General features: G+C 45.5%; 1 long non-coding RNA gene across 1 annotated transcript in view; it reads right to left on the bottom strand.

Annotated features, from left to right (window-relative positions):
* Positions 1-96: 96 nt before the first annotated feature.
* LOC106812478 overlaps positions 97-9,776 on the bottom strand; it is a 12,158-nt gene continuing 2,478 nt past the window's right edge. Inside the window, exons 2-3 of the long non-coding RNA XR_001394336.1 lie at positions 1,311-1,314; positions 97-107 (exon numbers count right to left, since the gene is read on the bottom strand). This is a non-coding gene — a long non-coding RNA (uncharacterized LOC106812478). The remainder of the gene's footprint in view (positions 108-1,310; positions 1,315-9,776) is intronic.

Genomic DNA, 9,776 nt, shown 5'->3' with positions numbered 1-9,776 from the left:
GTCAGAAATGGGGTAACTAGAATTGGATTACTATTGGTGACGTTGATCCGGAGTCCAATTAATTTAATTATTAATTAAATTTTCAGGATACTCAAAATCGGCAGCCACTTAGAATTGATTACTTTTGGTCGTCATCCTGGATCCAAATTAATTATTTAATTAATTAATTAATTAATAAACAAATTTTTCACATGACAGAATTGAGTGCCTTGTTGCATTACTTTCGCGTAAAGGCGACTTTAATTAGGAGCTGTCCTGGTGTTGATTTGAGCTCCGCCCTTACCTATTCTTCCGCTGCGATATGATGTACTTGGCGACTCGATTTACGCAGGTCCGACGAGCGAGGTCCTCATTGTCGTCGCGTGGCTGCTCTGCAGCGCCCTGTTACGCATCGGCCGCGCTCTTCTTCTACTATATAAAAAGGAGCTGCCGCAGCAGCTAGACGACGCAGTCGCGGATCGACTCCTGCGGATTCATTGGTCAACTGGTGCGCGCCTACGCGTGACGCTGGCGGCGTTGACGATTTCATCATTCCCGCGCTCTCCATCATCGCCTGCCTACAGTGATCATACATCGCAGACGATCTGGAGGCAAGAGTCGCTTCTCTGATCACGCAGCCCGCGCCACCGTCCTTTCCCTGCGAACCTACCGGACTAAACGGGCCGGTAGGTGTCATTGCAAGCTGCTGCCTGTGTGACTGTCCCGGGCCTGCTTCGTCGGCAACCCAAGGCTCGCAGTCACACTATTCAGGACTTTTTAGCTGCCCGTCCTGTGATAGGAACCATTCCCGATTAAAATTTGTCAAAAGTCTGATTCAAGATCCTGTGATTCGTGCGTGAGAATTCAACTTTTATTAAAAATTTGTAAAAATATTTATTTAATCACGGACAACATCAGATATTGTTCGGAAGCATCTCGTGATTCACCGTTTCCAGCGGAATTCGTCCCGATTTCTCCAGTTCTCAATCGCCGATTCTGCATCAAGATTTGTATCTTTTGCATACGTAAAAACGACACATCTGTCCCGACAGCGTTCCTGCTTCTCGCCGAAAGCGATCGACAGAGTCAGGATAGTTGACCCGACGTGCTAACCGGCTGACGAAGACGTGACAATGATGGATTTCTCCAAGCTCATGCCCGTTCATCCGGACAGCGTTCCACGATCCACAGCGAAACGTCCAGAAACAGACATTGTTACGATTTCTGTCCAGATACAGACAGAATCTGCTCACGACATAGTACACGTTGTGTAATCCGACTAGACAATAATCGGCCTGCGTTTGTCCCAAATGTTACGGGACGCACCTAACTCGTCTTGCGAGTGCTTGGCCGACCTCTCCGGACCGTTCCCGATCCGTGGACTTTGCTTACGACGTATCGACTGTGTTCAGACAGCTGATAGGGACATATCAGATTATTGGGAGATAGTAATCCGACTTTTTTTGACTTTTTGTGATCGAATAGCGCTCGTCTTCTCAAACGGGAGCCTAATCGGCACTGTGTGAACGCCGCAGTTAGGAGATCGATTCCAGCAATTCTCATCTTATATAAATACGCGTTCGCACGTTCTAATATAGTTTTAATCTAATCGGATTCACTTAATATAGACATTAAGATATTATCACGTATTACCAAGGCAATAACGCGTACCTCCCAACGCGCACGCCCGCATTCGAAGCCATATTTCGTGCCTCATATATGTACCGTACTCTTGCGCATGTACTCACACATAAGCCGACCGAGTCCGAAATGCGGAATACGGTCGACGTATTCTGGCGGGCAGTCGGAACAATAATTGACATCATTGAATATCTTGTTTGCCGCTGCTGTGGCGGATATTGTGAAAGCAGCGATATGTCAGATATACGGGCTGAAGCCGGGTGGCCTAGGCGATTGATCATTGCGTTACCACACGTGACAGTCACGTGGGACCGCGTTCTAATGAAGCGGGACATCGCTTTACAGGAAACACGGATTGTCCTATTTGCATAGATCATTCATGCATAAATATATCTTTATTGTGCTCGCGCAGGAGTTGAGTTCAGATCAAAGCGATGTTGGCCTGATGTCGAAAAGACTCGGAAAAGATACCTCGTCACCGTTATGCAAATAACATAATAAATATTCTGTAGCTCGCAATGCGGCGGGCTGACACACGCAGTACACAAACACACACACCACACACACACACACACCACCACACAGCACACACACACACACACACACAACACACACACACCACACACACACAACATGTAAGCGAAACGTTTGAAAGTGATTGTGGCGTTTTTGCCGCTGTCTACGGCGTTACCATTCCCTTGTTTTTTACTCACGTTGCGGCGCAGACGACAACAAAGTCCGCACCTCAAGGCCTGCCAGCTCTAGTTGTCTGCATTCCCAAAGCAAAGATTAAGTCCATCAAGATGAAGTGTCAGTCGGTCTTGTGTAGTGTATACCGCCTGTACTAAGTTTACCAGTCGGGTGGCTTAAATATTTAAACTTCAAATTATCTAAATTATCAATTAGCTTCGTCTATATTTACCGATAATATTTGTCTTTACATGTACTTACAACATCCCAGCTATGGATATCAAGGAATAATACATCGAAATTTCGTAGCCTATAAGAAGCGCGCGTAAAAGTTTTGCTGGCCAAAACACGGTTTATACACATTATACCGCCATTCTTGTTTTCACTGTAAAAAACGCTCTATGGCAACTTTATGCTACATACGGATGGAATGGGATGGACGATGGAAGGATGGGAATTTTCGAAAGCTAGTTTCAAATTTCTATTTACAAATTTAATATTTGATTTCATTCAATATGATTTTTGTCGTGAAGCGAAACGATGAGCGAGAGAGCATTTACCGCTTGTCAATTTCTGCCACCTGGCCTATTCCACGCTTTTTAGATTATTTTTGCGCTATGAGTGGCCGTTTTTATGACCATTGTCGCAGCGCAAACTAAATTGCTCGGTCTCAAGCTGTTACGTAGATAAGGTTCGCTCAGAATTGACGCGAAATATCGACTTGTGTGTCCCGTGCCATTGTGTAAATACGGTTACAATTCCCGTTTGTGATACGTGCGTAGTATGTATGTATGTAGTAGTAGTATGTATGTATGTATGTATGTATATATGTATGTATGTATGTATGTTATTATGTAATGTTGTATGTATTGTAGTTGTATGTATGTATGTATTGTATCGTATGTATGTATGTATGTGATGTACTTACTGTATGTATGTATGTATGTATGTTGTCACTGTATGTATGTATGTATGTATGTATTCATACCTACATACCTACATACATACATAATACATACATACATACGTATGCATGCATGCGTGCGTGCGTGCGTGCGTGCGTGCGTGCGTGCGTGCTTGCGTGCGTACATGTGTGTGTGCGTGCGTGTGTATTACCTATGCTTATATATTGTACGGCTATTGTCACGGACCTGCGAGACATTGATATTCTTACCGGATTAATCTTACGCACCGAAGTTAGCTACGCGTAACTGTTTCATTTGCTCCTAACTCTGATAGTTGCTATAATACTATTTTAGTACTAGATTGGCTAGTGTGGAGGTGGATAACCTACCCCCATGCAATGAGCTTTTAATGCGTTTAGAATAGACCACATGGGGGACAGTAATGAACGCAGGCACACGTAATTAGAACCATGGCCATTAGGATAGATATCTCGTCGCCACAACACAATCTCGCTTCAATCAAAAATTCATAATTGCCAATCGGAACTCTATGAGCGAGCTCGATGCGCGAGCGAGGATAACATCGAGCGAGCGAGCTACTGTTGCGGGCTCCCCCTCGTGGCGAAGAGATCTCTAATTCGGCGTACTTCGCACAGTTACCTGGTGATCGAGTGCTGCTCTCAACAGAAACTGCGCGGAACTGTGTAAACAAGTGCGCAGACGACGTCGGAGAGAGAGAGCGGACATTTTATTAACCGGCAGGAAGCCTAGCAAGCTGAGATATAGATCCGATAGCTATCGCATACAGAGCCGATACCGGTAGAGAAAATACAGATCGCGATGTGTTATTTAACTAGTGAAAACAAACATCGCGCAAATTAAACTTATCAACGTTTTATTAGTCATTAATAAATCACGGCCAGTGTTTGCACGGCGACTTCGGTGTCAAATTTTGCGTTGATGCGCCCAAAGCAACACGGCTAGCGCGCCATCGTTCTGTGGACAAGGAATAATTGATCAGTTATTTGAGCAATATATATGACTTGTTAATTTTTAATTTACACCACGCATGTACACATATACACACATGCACACACGCACACACACACACACACACACCCACACACACACACACACACACACACACACACACACACACACACACACACACACACACCACACACACACACACACACACACACACACACACACACACACACACACACACACACACACACACACACACACACACACACACACACACACACATCGATCATTCTCGCACTCAAACGTCGCTCACAATGATGCCTTACATGACTTGCCATCCTCACATGCCGGTGTAAGATAACCAGGGCGGATACAGAACGGCTGAGTCGCCCCATGACGATTTTAACCATCAATTAAGCTTTGACTTAAACGTTGCTCGGAATACACGCTGAAACCTGACGCCATCTCTGACGAGTATTTCGTCTAAACGCGGTTACAAACATGACACGAGAATTTGGGACGATGAGTTTTTAGGCTTCATAAAAACCCGTCTATAAAGACACTTCTGCGAGTAATGATGCATGCACTAATAAACTAATACCTGTACAATCTACCATGGTTATCTAATTTACCGGAGAACATATTTTTAGAGACTATTTCTTACAGTGATTAGATGCCAAGATGCGTATCAACATACGCAAATGATAGTATAGGTGTATTTATAAATGGTATATGGATTGAAATGTGTCGCTCCAAAATATTGTAAAACTAATATTTTTTGATACCATGTATGTAATGATGTATGTTCAACATCTGGAAAACAACAACAACAACAACAACAACAAAAAACATACGCAAATGAAGTTATTGATGGCTGCAGAAATTATCAGTAATTATGAATTGTAATGACTCGCAAATAAAGTTTGTCTGTGCTCTGAATCGGATTTTCTCATATACCCTGTAGGAGGCTGGCTTTCTTACTTTCTTTCCCACCCACACCCTTAGCTGCTCTTTACCACACTTTCCTTTCTTTTCTTGCCTCCTCCCCCCCCCATAGACACTTCTCCCCTCTCTCTCTCTCTCGCCGGCGGCGGCGGCGGCGGCGGCGGCGGCGGTGGTGGTACGTGATAGTGGTGTTGGTGGTGGTGGTGTTGGTGTTGGTGTTGGTGTTGGTGGTGGTGTTGGTGTTGGTGGTGGTGGTGGTGGTGATGGTGGTGCTGTTGGTAGTGGTGGTGGTGGTGGTGCTGCTGCTGCTGCTGGTGGTGGTGGTGGTGGTGATGGTGGGGGTGGAGGTGGTGGGGGTGGTGGTGGTGGTGGCGGTGGCAGTGGCGGCGGTGGTGGTTGCGGTGGTGATAATAGTGTTGATGATGATAGTGGTGGTGGCGGCAGCGGCGGCGGCGGTGGTGGTGATGATAGTGTTGATGTTGATAGCGGTGGTGGTGTGGGAAAGGGTGGGGCATACGGCCCAGGGCAGCGTTGTGTCGGTGCATGCAGAAGGCGGGCCTGATATAGCAACATCACGGTGCATCATATATCGCATGTACGTATATATACATGCTGGGCATGTTAGCGCTTCTTTACCCGCGTACAGAAGCTGTGATTATACATGCAGAGTCACCATCATGTGGGATGGAGGTCAGAGCTGCAAGGAAGCAAGCAAGCGTACAGCTGTCGACAGCTGTAATGTATTGTCGGTGCGTGTAGGGTAGCTAGTAGTAAGGAGGAAGGATGCGGAAGGAAGCGGGAGGAGAGCCCTAGAGGCGCTGAGGAGATAGCGGAGAATATCGCGAACGGAGCTTTGTGAAACGCGCCCCTGGTAGCCATGTGGCGGACCGCGCTAGCTGCCATCGCAGATTCGTTGATTTAGATACGCAAGCGCGATTGATCATTAGAACAGCTGTTGATTTCTAAGTAATTCGGTTTGTGAGGCAAGTCTTACAGTTTGTGTGAGGCACCGCGCGCGCGCGCGCGTGCGTGCGTGCGTGCGTGCGCGCGCGCGCTGTGTGTGGGTGTGTGTGTGTGCGTGTGTGTGTGTGTGGAGAGAGCAGAGAGGGAGGCGAGAGAGAGGAGAGACGAGAGAGTGTGTGTGTGTGTGTGTGTGCGTGCGTGGTGTATGTGCGCGTGCGTGCGTGGGTGTGCATGCGCGTGTGCGCGTCTGCTTAGCGCATGTCTCTACTATATTATGTACCTTCTATATGTTACTGTATCACATCTACGTGTGCATTAGAAATTGCTAATATATATATATATGCATATAATATATATATATATATATATATGTATATGTATATTTATATGTATAATATATATAATTATATATATATATATATATATATATATGACAGGAGCTAATAATGACAAAGGAGTTTGACACGGATTTGGTACTGATTTCACTACATTTTTGGTCGTACGAGTTCGATGTGAATAAAAATAGCCAAAATGTAAAACAAACATGAGCTTCTTTTTGTTCCCATGGTCGCTTATTCTATCTTCCGGTAGTAATTACAAACGCGCGTAGCTTCCTTCGTTTGACATAATTCGTACTTTTGCACGACATGGTTTTACGTTAGTTGCCGTATTCTGGCGAGGCCAAGAATTCACCGTTAGCCTAGTAACTATAGCCGCGTACGAGTTCCGCTGGCGGCTGGCCTGAGGCGATCCCCTGCCGTGCCTCCTTCAGGTAGCTGTGTCGAGCGCTGTGTGTACGAATTTAGCGCTTGGACGCCGCAGTGCGGTAAATTACGTGAAAACCATGTCGTGCAAAAGTACGATTATTTATGTCAAAAGCTAAGAAAGCTACGCGGTTTGTAATACTACCGAAGATGATGACTTAAGATGATGTTATACTACGCAGAATAAGGACCAAGTGAACAAAAAGAAGCTCCAATGTTTGTATACATTTGTATTTTTATTCACATCGAACTCGTACGACAAAAATGTAATGAAATCAGTACCAAAGAGGTGTCTTAGCTCCTTGTCATTATTAGCTCCTGCTATATATATATATATATATCTATATATAATAATATATTATATATATTATAATATATATATATATATTATTATACTATATTATATGTATATAATATATGATCATGTGTCGCTGTTTGCTTGAGCGACCATAAACGGTAGTGATGCGACACTGAGTCTCGGGTGCACGGCCACGCGTCGCCACACTGCCGCTGATATTTAAGGTACTATACACACGCCGCACACAACTGTACACATCTCTCCAACTCCGTCGCCACCCTTTAGCACCCACAGCATCCCCGTGCATCCCCACATCCCCCAGCATCGCCCGAACGACGGGAGTCCCGATGTTCTGCTGTGAAGATTGCCGCACGTGCAGGCGCGATTCTATCGCCTAACTGATACATGTGGGTCAAGGGGAAGAGTTGGGGAGGGTGTAGCGTAGATCGTCAGGAGGGGTCGGGGAGATCGGCGCGTGCCGCGCGCGCCGCGTGTGTGTGTGTGTTTGTGTGTGTGTGTGTGTGTGTGTGTGTGTGTGTGTGTGTGGTGTGTGTGTGTAATGTGTGTTTGTGTGTAAAGTGAGTGAGAGAGAGAGAGAGAGAGAGAGAGAGAGAGAGAGAGAGCGAGAGGAGAGAGAGAGCGAGAGACAGAGAGAGAAAGAGAGAGAAGGAGAGAGAGAGAGAGAAAGAGAAAGAAGAGAAGAGAGAGAGAGGGAGAGAGAGAGAGAGACGAGAGAGAGAGAGAGAGAGAGAGAGAATGAGATAAAGTAACCGCGAAAGAGACTCAATCGAAAAAATTGAAATCACAAACTTAAGATGAATAGTAAACGTAAGAAGCGAGCGAGAAAACGTGTAAAGAGGAGCAGGAGCAAGAGCGGGTGGAGGAGAAAGAGGATGAGAAGAATCAGAAGGTGGAAAAGAAGAATAAGAATGAGGCGAAGAAGAAGAAGGAGAGGAGGAGGGGAAAGAAGGGGATAACAAGTAGAGATTTAGAGAGAAGGGGTGGGGTCTGTTGTGTCTGTTGACCACATTTCAGTGCGTATGCCACTGCACACGCTCAGGCTATTTTAAAACTCGATCAACATCATCCTCCCAGTGGGAAACTTTTACCCAAGGACATGTGTTTCCTGCGCCAGTAGAGCAGGGACGGGTTGGCATCATGAAACGCCTTCGTAATGATATATACCAAAGGTTGCTGCAGCGCTTGCCGCTCCCGCTCGCATTCCTTCCCACCGAGGTTGTTTGTCTGATGTATTTGCATTTGTATCTCGTATGATGTTTAAAATTCAAGTTCTGCATTCGAAAGTAGCCTTATTTGTATTTGTAGCATGTATCGTTGCAGAAATAACTTGATAAGCTCTGTCCTTGGAAGCAGGTTGATCTGTAAGCGTACGGCATAGCCGTGTGTAAAAATCACTTAATCGGGTCTTAATCTTGCCATTGGAAGCCGTTTACTGTGGCGCCCACATATTCATACGACGTAGGTGACCAAATCATGATGTTTATGGAATGTAGGTCCAGAATATAGAAACCACAATACGCCGACTTATAGAAATGTATATTATATTGTGTTTATTTAAATGCATTTAGCATACACGTTCACCTCTACCGCATCTTTCGTCGCGGAACGACTTAACTATTGCCAGCCGAATATGGGGTGATTGATATTATCTCACCACGGAGTTCGTACGATTTTAGATAATGTGTTTTTTTTCGTCCATTGCGAAATTCGATCAATTTTGCAAGTAGATTATGGTGCGATTATGGTGTGATTAAAACCGTGATAGAACGCGAACACGTTTTTACCCGTGCTAATATGAGCCTACGACCGATAAAATACACTCTAGTCTAAATTCAGATATCTCGTATGCATATGACACATTGAAATCACTCACGTCATCACGACTAATTATAATGACGTAATGGCGTTGGGACCACGCAACACGCGAAGACGTGCGATAAGACCAAATCAAATGCCAAACGTCTGTCAAAGCTGCGAAAGAAGAAGGGAGAAGGGGGCATTCAGATGACAATAAAGTATATAAAAATCACCAAATCAAACAACAACAACAACACCACAAACCCACGGGATCGACCGCCGCGACCGCCACGGCAGCAGCGGCGGCGTTCTGTGGGCAAATTTTTCCCATAATGCTTTTCGGTCGAATCAACAGCGGTCGTGACGTCAGTAATTCACCCGCGATGCAGCCGCGTCTGTTGTATTTAGTTAGTCTTCGGTTGGGTCAAACTCTACCAACAGTTCGGCGGTCGTGTGCACCTCGCCCTTGTCGTTCTTGGCCGTGATTTTGTACGTGCCGTCATCGTCTCGCGCCACCTTATGGAAGACGATGGTGATGTTGCCGTCGTCCAAGATCTTAATGTCGACCTTTTTCGACTTCTGGAGTTCGTCTTTGTCGTGGTAAATCTACGAGGAAAATGAGGAAGACACGCGGTTTCTTTATTGGGCAGTTCAGTTTATTGTTGGCGGGGAGCTAGCAGGAGCCACAGTTAGGGAGAGAAAGAGAGAGAGAGAGAGAGAGAGAGAGAGAGAGAGAGAGAGAGAGAGAGAGGAGAGAGGAGAGAGAAGAAGAAGAGAGAGAGTAGA

Source organism: Priapulus caudatus, unplaced genomic scaffold (genome assembly GCF_000485595.1).
Source record: "Priapulus caudatus unplaced genomic scaffold, Priapulus_caudatus-5.0.1 Scaffold652, whole genome shotgun sequence".
Classification (NCBI taxonomy): Eukaryota; Metazoa; Priapulida; class Priapulimorpha; order Priapulimorphida; family Priapulidae; genus Priapulus; species Priapulus caudatus.
Note: the sequence above shows the minus strand (reverse complement) of the source record. Positions and strands in the feature narration are given on the sequence as shown.